Genomic DNA, 9,055 nt, shown 5'->3' on the forward strand with positions numbered 1-9,055 from the left:
TCTTTTAGGTTCCATTCCCCACCACCCATTTCTATCAAACCCAGTTTATTTCCCCTGAACCTTTTGAGCTAAGACCTTTTTGACTTAAGCCTCACTTACCTGTCCCTTTCAGGTTTGCTGCCATACACCAATATGGCTATCTCATTTGGTTGGGCTGTTTGACCCTGTAAGTATTCGATGCAGAAATGGCTGGGCCACAAAGGAGCCAAGTTATTGAAGCAGTTTGTATTTACTGGAGCAAGAAGTTCACCCTGCCAGGTACACACCTCGGGTATATCGTCAGGCTTATGAACATTTCTATTTCCCAATTTAACCTGGCACCCCTGAATGTAATTCCAGTGAGCTAGGGTGTTAATGAGAATTCATCACACACACAACATGTTCCCAAAGTCGAGAAAGTTGACCCAGCTGAAAGATTCTGAGAGTCTAATAGTGGAAATTGAACTTGGCATCGGGAAACTCTCTATTGTGCTTCTCACCCAATAACATTCCCTTTAGCAGCCCTCTCAAAGCTCCAAGTGGGCCCAGAGAACTCGGTCAACATTTCCAATCTTTATTGAATACTTTTCTTAAATTCATACACAGAATATGGGCATCTCTGGCTAGGTCAGCATTTATTGTCTATCTTTAATTGCTGTGTGGCGCCGTGATTGTATGGTAGTTAGTACTCTGCGTTGTGGCCGTAGCTACCTCGATTCGAATCCAAATAAAGGCATATTTTCATTAGGGCAGCACGGTGGCTCAGTGGTTAGCACTGCTGCCATATAGTGCCAGGGACCCAGGTTCAATTCCAGCCTTTTCTGTGTGGAGTTTGCACATTCTCCCCGTACCTGCGTGGGTTTCCTCCCAGAATCCAAAGATGTGCAGGTCAGGTGAATTGGCCATTCTAAATTGCCCATTGTGTAAGGTGCATTAGTTAGAGGGAAATGGGTCTGGGTGGATTAGTCTTCAGCGGGTCAGTGTGGACTTGTTGGGTTGAAGGGCCTGTTTCCACACTGTAGGTGATCTAATCTCATCTCAGTCAGCAGATAAGAGTTATTGATGTTGGTCTGGAGTCATATGTAGGCCAGACAGGGTAAGGATTGCAGTCTTACATCCCTACAGGATATTAGTGAATCAGATGGGTTTTCCTCATCAATGGATCATCAACATCATCAGACTTAATTCCAGGCTTTTATTCAATTCAAGTTTCACCATGGCAGCATTTATACGCAGGCCCCCAAAATATTAGCTGAGTGCCTCAATTAATAGTTTGACAGGCCATCATCTCCCCTAGTCCTTACTGTGAATTGTAACACTAAAGGTAATGAACCATAACCTATTATGATTTACACTAATGTAAGATGAATATTGATCCATTAATCAAAATAGCATATTTATGTGTTGATCCATAGACTTGTATATTTGCTTTCGTAATCACTTGGACATACTTTACCACAAAGGCCAAAAAATCTCATGTGACGAGTTCACAACCTAGTTTTACCCTGATTTGGAGATGCCGGTGTTGGACTGGGGTGTACAAAGTTAAAAATCACACAACACCAGGTTATAGTCCAACAGATTTAATTGGTACCACCTGATGAAGGAGCATCGTGTGCTTTCAATTAAACCTGTTGGACTATAACCTGGTGTTGTGTGATTTTTAAACTTTGTTTTACTCTCAGTGAGAGGGAGGAAGAGGAAACAATATCTTTGCAATGCTTGCTTAGGTCCAGGAGTTGGGAGGTCATGCTGTGGCTGTACAGGGCATTGGTCAGGCCACTTTTGGAATATTGCATGCAATTCTGGTCCCCTTCCTACTGGAAAGATGTTGTGAAACTTAAAAGGGTTCAGAAAAGATTAACAAGGATGTTGCCAGGATTGGAGGATTTGAGCTATAAGAAGAGGTTGAATAGGCTAGGGCTGCTTTCCCTGGAGCGTCAGAGGCTGAGAGGTGACCTTCTCAAGGTTTATAAAATCATGAAGGGCACGGATAGGATAAATAGACAAAGCTTTTTTCCCTGAGGTGGAGGAGTCCAGGACTAGAGGACATAGGTTTAGGGTGAGAGGAGAAAGATATAAAAGAGATCTAAGGGGCAACTTTTTCACTCAGAGGGTGGTTCGTGTATGGAATGAACTGCCAAAGGAAATGGTGGAGGCTGGTGCAATTACAGTATTTAAAAGGCATCTGGATGGGTATATGAGTAGGAAGGGTTTAGATGGATATGGGCCAGGTGCTGGCAGGTGGAACTAGATTGGGTTGGGATATTTGGTCGGCATGGATGAGTTGGACCGAAGGGTCTGTTATTGTGCTCTACATCTCTATGATTCTATAAGTTTCCATACAAGGTTTCTCAAAGCGGGGAATTGAACCATGAGCTGAAATCTTGGGGTCACAAGTTCTGATTGAGTATTCTAGCCAAGCTGCCATTCTAACAGACCTCTCAATTCTCACTGAGGGCTCTTGACAACTTTCAGACCTCGAATTGGGGTCATGTAGGGGAAAGGTTTGCGAATCACTGATCTGACAGCTAAACGAGCGTTAAAGGATTGTCCACTGCTAAGGAAATAAATGTGAACAAGAAGAACCAAAGAAAGGGATATTAACTAAAACATCTTAAACATGGAAAAAATTAGCCATGCTTCATCTTTGCTAAAGGCTTTCAGTAGGCTTATGATGTTTTGGTTCTAAACTAAAAAATTGAACTAAATGATGAAATTTATATTCAGGCAGGGTTTTATCTCCTGTTTTGAAATTTGAACACATTACTGTGATTAAGAGAAATGAAGCATGTTACATTACAAATGTCATTTTGTGGAAGGCAAACAGCAGCTTTAAAATGCTGACTGCATGACTTGTACATCTGTCAGGCTCAGCACGTGGCATTTAACAAAGATAAATCATTTGCATCCCTTCAAATGAATGTTAAAAACTGAATTTATAGCAACTATCCTTTTTCTTTTAAGACTCAAATGACATTTTATAGCTTCCAGAAATAACAGTAAGTTTCTTGAAGAAACTAACTTTGCATCAGTACTTAACACTCAATTGTGGATTTTCTCATTTACAGACTGCTGTCTGAAATCATTCTGTGGGTGTTGTGAATGTAATCAGTTAGAGGAGAAAGAAATGGCTATGTTTGGTTTGGTCTTCACTGACACAAATAAAATGTTTTGTCGAAATCGCTCTGAAAGGTGGCGAGCAGGGTTGAAGGGCCAAAGTGAAAGACTACAATTAGTGTTGCCATCTGCTCTCCATCAATATCCAACCAATGAGTCAGAAAAATGGAAGGTCTGTGACAACATGAAAGGAATGGGAGCAAGATTCGAGTTGTCTTTGGTTGGTGCATCACTGAAAGTTCCAATTAATAGACATCTTCTCAGGTGTACCACTCTCAGTCGGGAAACGTTAATCCAGACTCAATGCACTCTTTAAGCAAGATGCACCAATTCACTGTGTAAGTCATCATTTGATATGCATGCACTAAAATGTCCAATCCTTTCAACCACAGACAGGGGAGTGTTTAAGCAGAAGTCTAATCCTGGACTGCAGATGAATGACAAAAGCAAAATTTTTACAGTTTAAAGCTTTCAATTATGTCCCAGCTGCGAGCCCATTATTTAACATATCTCCAATCACTACTTTATATTTTGGTTCATACCTGTGCAAGCACTAGGGAATGACACAGATGACAAATCTCAGTTAGTTTTCTTTTTACTTAATGCCACTGCAATCACTCCCCCTCCCACTATTGACACACCGTGGCTGCAGCATTCACTGTATACCTATAGAATATATCGTAGCAACTCAATAAGGTCACTTGGAGAAAGTGAGGACTGCTGATGCTGCAGATCAGAGTCAAAAAGTGTGACATTGGAAAAGCACAGCAGGCCAGGTAGTATCCGAGAAGCAGGGGAGTCGATGTTTCAGGCATAAGCCTTCGTCAGGAACGTGGAGGGAGGAAGGGGGCTGAGAATAAGTAAGAGATAAGGTGGGGAGGAAGTGGGGGAAGGTAGTTGGGAAGGTAAAAGGTAGATGTAGATGGGTGGTGATAGTGATAGGTTAAAGAGGAGAGTGGAGCAGATAGGTGGGAAGGAAGATGGACAGGTAGGACAGGTCATGAGGGCAGTGTTGAGTTGGAAGATTGGAACTGGGATAAGATGGGGGGAGAGGAGATAAGGAAACTGGTAAAGTCAATGTTGACCCGTGTGGTTGGAGGGTCCCAAGGCAGAAGATGAGACTTTCCTCCCCCAGGTGTTGGGTGGCTAGGATTGGGTGGTGGTGGGGGCCCAGGACTTGCAAGTCCTTGGGGGAGTGGGAGGAGGAGTTGAAGTGATTGGCTACAAGGCAGTGATGTGTGTCCTCCAGAAGTATTCCCGAAAATGTTCTGCGAGTTGGCATCCTGACTCCCCAGTGTAGAGGAGATGACATCGAGAGCAACAGACACGGCAGATGAGGTGCTTGGAGGTGCAGGTAAATCTCTGCTGATGTAAAAAGATCCTTTGAATTTGGACAGAGGTGAGAGGAGAGGTATGGGTGTACGTTCTGCACCTCTTGCAGGGGCAAAGGAAGGTGTCAGGAGTGTAGTGTGTGTCGGTGGATGGGGTGGACCTGACAAGGGAGTCAGGGAGGAAATGGTCTCTGTGGAATACAGATGGAGTGGGGAGGGAAATATATCTCTGGTGGTGGGGCTCTGATTGTAGGAGTGGTCACTTTTGCCTCTGTGCGACCCTTTAGCACTATGAAGAATGGCAATAGCAGTTCCATAGTAACATTGTCTCCTCCACGTTCTCCTCCAAACCACTTGGCAGCTTGGCTGAGAAATATAGCTCGTGTTTCTCATTATTCTTTGATCAGTATCCTAGATTTCTCTGACAATAGTTTTGGAATAACTTCACCATGGTGGGTTCAACAGAAGACCAACATTCCAGAGTGCATCAGCCAAATTTGAGGTGGCACAGTGGTTATCACTGCTGTCTCACAGCACCAGGAACCCAGGTTCAATTCCAGCCTCAGCTAACTGCATGAAGTTTGCACATTCTCCCTGCATCTGTGCGGGTTTGCTCTGGTTTCCTCCCACAGTCCAAAGGGGTACAGGTTAGATCGATTGGTCATGCTAAATTGCCCATCGTGTCCAGGGATGTGTGGGTTAGCCATAGGAAATGCAGAGTTACAAGAGTAGGGTAGGTCTGGATGGGATGCTGTTCAGATGGTTGGTGTAGACTTGATGGACTGTATGTGCTGCTTCCTCACTGTAGAGATTGTCTGTGAATTAAGAGATGAGCAGTAAATGCTGCCTTGAAGCATCTCAGAAATCAAACAATTTTGTGTTGTCATTTCCAAATTTTGAAGGTTGGCAAACATGGTTATTTCACAAATGTCATGCCATTGAAAGGATGAAATTGTTTCAGTGACAAAATGCAAACATTTGTTTCCTCAAGAAATGTTTTAGCTGTTCTCTGATTGGTGTCAAGAGCCTTTACACTACTGTGTACCTGACAAACTTGAAATGGGTGCTTAGACATGGGGTAAAATTTTGACAAATCACACATAATCAGCATCTCCCCTGAAAAAGCTTCAGGCTACTCCGGAGCGCTAGCAAGCAGCTGGTTAGACAGGGGAGCTCCTCCTGGCTGAGCTGAACTCAGCTGAAGGCAAATCTCCACCTAAGTTGTTGCCATGCAACAATTGGGAATGGGCCATGCAGGAAGTGAACAGGTCACAGCTCAGCAGCAATCTCCTTCAGTTACACACACACACACACACAGATGCACACACACAAGCACACGCACACCAGTGCAACAAATGAGCAATGTATAGTGGGACTGAGAGCTGCAAGTAAGACTTAAACCTAAAAGAAGAAGCAACTTCTTCTTCCCCTCAAGGACCAGTGTCCAACATCTAGTACTCATGGGGATCATGTGCACTATACAAGATTTTTATTAACATTTTCACATTTCCAGGTGCCTTGCAAGGATGGCATTGGCAGCTGATTATTTCCTCCATGAAGACACATTCATTTTAAACATTTAAATTTGACCTTACCATTTTTTCTGGTGATTTATTCTCGAAAGAGCTATTATGAAACTCCTCCATTGTAAAACTTTGATATGAATGTACAGCTACAGACTGTACATAGTTATCAACATTTCTTTGAACCCTGTGCTTGATAACGGGAACACTGCATGAGTTATGTGAGTCGCTACTGGCAGATCTTAACTGAGGAACTCATCAAAGGAACTGAGCAGCACAAGTCACCCATACTTGCATTTTTCTGGACATCATCAAGTTTGCCATATCTCACCAGAGAAGAATGAGTAAACAGTGTATTCATGCCAATTGGTTGTCTTCTCCAAAGTGTAATCTGGTATAAATGGAACGTATGCGGCCATTAATTAAACCATTCACTTCGCTCAATGTTCAACTCATAGTAAGACAACATAATGTCAATGCTGAGAATGCTAGGAGGTGCCTCAGCTATCGTATTCTCCATGATAAGTAAGAAACCCAGAATCTGAAAACAAAAATGGAATTTGACTTATTCAGACACAATCCAAAGGTAAGATTTTCCCCAACAGTTCTCAGGCTGATACCGTAACTTTGATACTTCAAGGATGTACCTTGGTTTTATCACTGGGCAATTAAAAAAAAGACAGAAGATTAATTTGTAATGAATTATTACTGTGTTTTCACGAATGTCTTAACGTCCACTGCACAAGAGAAAAAACGGGTTTCTCCCAGAGCCGGAATGAAACACACATATTTGCATTTAAATAACTATTGTGTGAAATCTTCTGGGTGTTTCACAAAACAGATTATCTCTGATATACTGAATTGTAGCTAAATGTTAGGTACAGGAGGGTTAAAGGTAAAATCATTTTCTATCTGTTCAAATCTGCTAATATAGCCCTGTTTATGAAGGGCATCAATGTGATATCAGTGTTAGATTTTCACTTCCCACACAACTACTCTTCTGACCTCATGACTAAGTTTGTCAATTAGCGCTTGAACAATATTATTGGACCAGCTCACATTTGGTTAGCCCTATGAAGCAAATAAATGACAAGATATCCCTATGGAGGTGGCAGGGAAAGGCAGTCAAATCCTTAGTTCATCGATGAACTAAAGATATACAGATTAGTAATGAATGAGTAAAAAGGTTTATGACAAATTTCAGATCCCACATACTGTAGAGAATCAAACAGAATTTACAAAAATTCAAACAAAAACTAAAGTAGGAAATTCATACAAAGAGATTACCCTGCAATATAAAGGGGAACAGTAAAGTATTCATAGACAATATAAAAATAATAAAGGATAGTCAAAAAAGTAGAGATCTTGTTTTGGTTGTGGGTATGTTCACCGAGCTGGGAGGTTGATTTGCAGACGTTTCACCCCCTGTCTGGGTGATACCTTCAGAGTTTGGAGCCTCCTGTGAAGCCCTGCTGTACTGTGTCTTCTGGAATTGACTAGGTTCCGTTCCTGCTGCTCCCAGTTGCTGGTTCCGGTTGTTTGTTGTAGTGGCCGTACATTGGGTCCAGGTCTATGTGTTTATTGATGGAGTCCATGGCTGAGTGCCATGCTTCTAGAAGTTCTCTGGCTGTCCTCTGTTTTAGCTTGTCCTATGATCAATGCGTTTGTTGCTCTCTGGTTGAATTTGTGGTCCTTGTCATCTGAGTGTGTGACATTGACTGAGACCCAATGTACCGGCCGTGACAACAAACAATTGGAACCAGCAACCGGAAGCAGCAGGAATGGAACCAAGTCAATTCCAGAAGACACAGTACAGCAGGGCTTCACAGGAGACACTGAAAGGGGACAAAATGTCTGCAAATCAACTTCCCAGCTCGGCGAACATACCCACAACTACAGCAACTGGCACCCAACATTTATGTTACTTTTTTTTAAAACGTTACCCACAGTGTGGAAACAGGCCCTTCGGCCCAACAAGTCCACACCAACCCTCTAAACAGTAACCCACCCAGACCCATTCCCCTAACTAATGCACCTAACACTATGAGCAATTTAGCATGGCCAATTCACCTGACCTGCACATCTTTGGTGTGGTGGGAGGAAACCAGAGCACCCGGAGGAAACCCACACAGACACAGGGAGAATGTGCAAACTCCACCCAGACAGTTGCCTGAGGCTGGAATTGAACGTGGGACCCTGGTGCTGTAAGGCAGTAGTGCTAACCACTGAGCCACCATGCCACCCATCCTACAAATCTTGAATAGAGATCTTGTGGAATCAAAAGTTTTGGTTGATATAGTAATTGAACATTTTGCATCCATCACAATGAAAGAACGTTGCTGCAACAACAAGAGAAATTGCCAGAGAAACTCAATAGGTTTGGCAGCATCTATGGAGAGAAAGCAGTTAACATTTTGAGGCCAAGGACTATAAGATGCTTCAAAGATGCATCTTGGTTTCATCACTGGGCAGTAAAATAAAATTAAAGAAGATAGTATTTTTACAATGTATTGCTCCCGTGCCTTCTTCTGTTTCTGTTTTTGTTTCAGATCTTCAACACCTGTGGTCCTTTTTTAATCTTAAAGTTGCTGCCAATGCTGCTGTCAAAGGAAAAATATAAGTATTTGATAAGATAAAAATAGATCAAAAGCTCTTGAAAAGTTCAATAGTTAACGAGTTCAGCAGGAAGACATCCCAACTGCTGTCGGAAATAATAATGCAATTGCAGAAGTTCTGGTCACAATCTTAAAAGTCTGCAAGTATGGATGGCTGCAAATATTTCACCATGTTAAAAGCAGTGGAAAGAGCAAACCTACAGAATAGCTGCACAGTTATGGAGAAACCTATGAATATAATAAGCTCACCAGAGTTTAATTACCACTTGGAAAGGTCTTGGTTAATAAGTGCTAGCCATCAAAGTCTTGTAAAAGGAAAATGCAGTCAGGTAAATTTGGTGAGAGCTTTTTTGATGAAGCGATGGAAAGATTTGTTGAAGGTAGTACATTTGATGTTATGGACATTGAAATACCTCCACAGAGGCTCGTATTCCATCACAAAGTCACACTGTGGAGAATCCTTGACACTGATCTAGCTCCCTCAGAG

Source organism: Hemiscyllium ocellatum, chromosome 20 (assembly GCF_020745735.1).
Source record: "Hemiscyllium ocellatum isolate sHemOce1 chromosome 20, sHemOce1.pat.X.cur, whole genome shotgun sequence".
In the NCBI taxonomy this organism is placed as follows: domain Eukaryota; kingdom Metazoa; phylum Chordata; class Chondrichthyes; order Orectolobiformes; family Hemiscylliidae; genus Hemiscyllium; species Hemiscyllium ocellatum.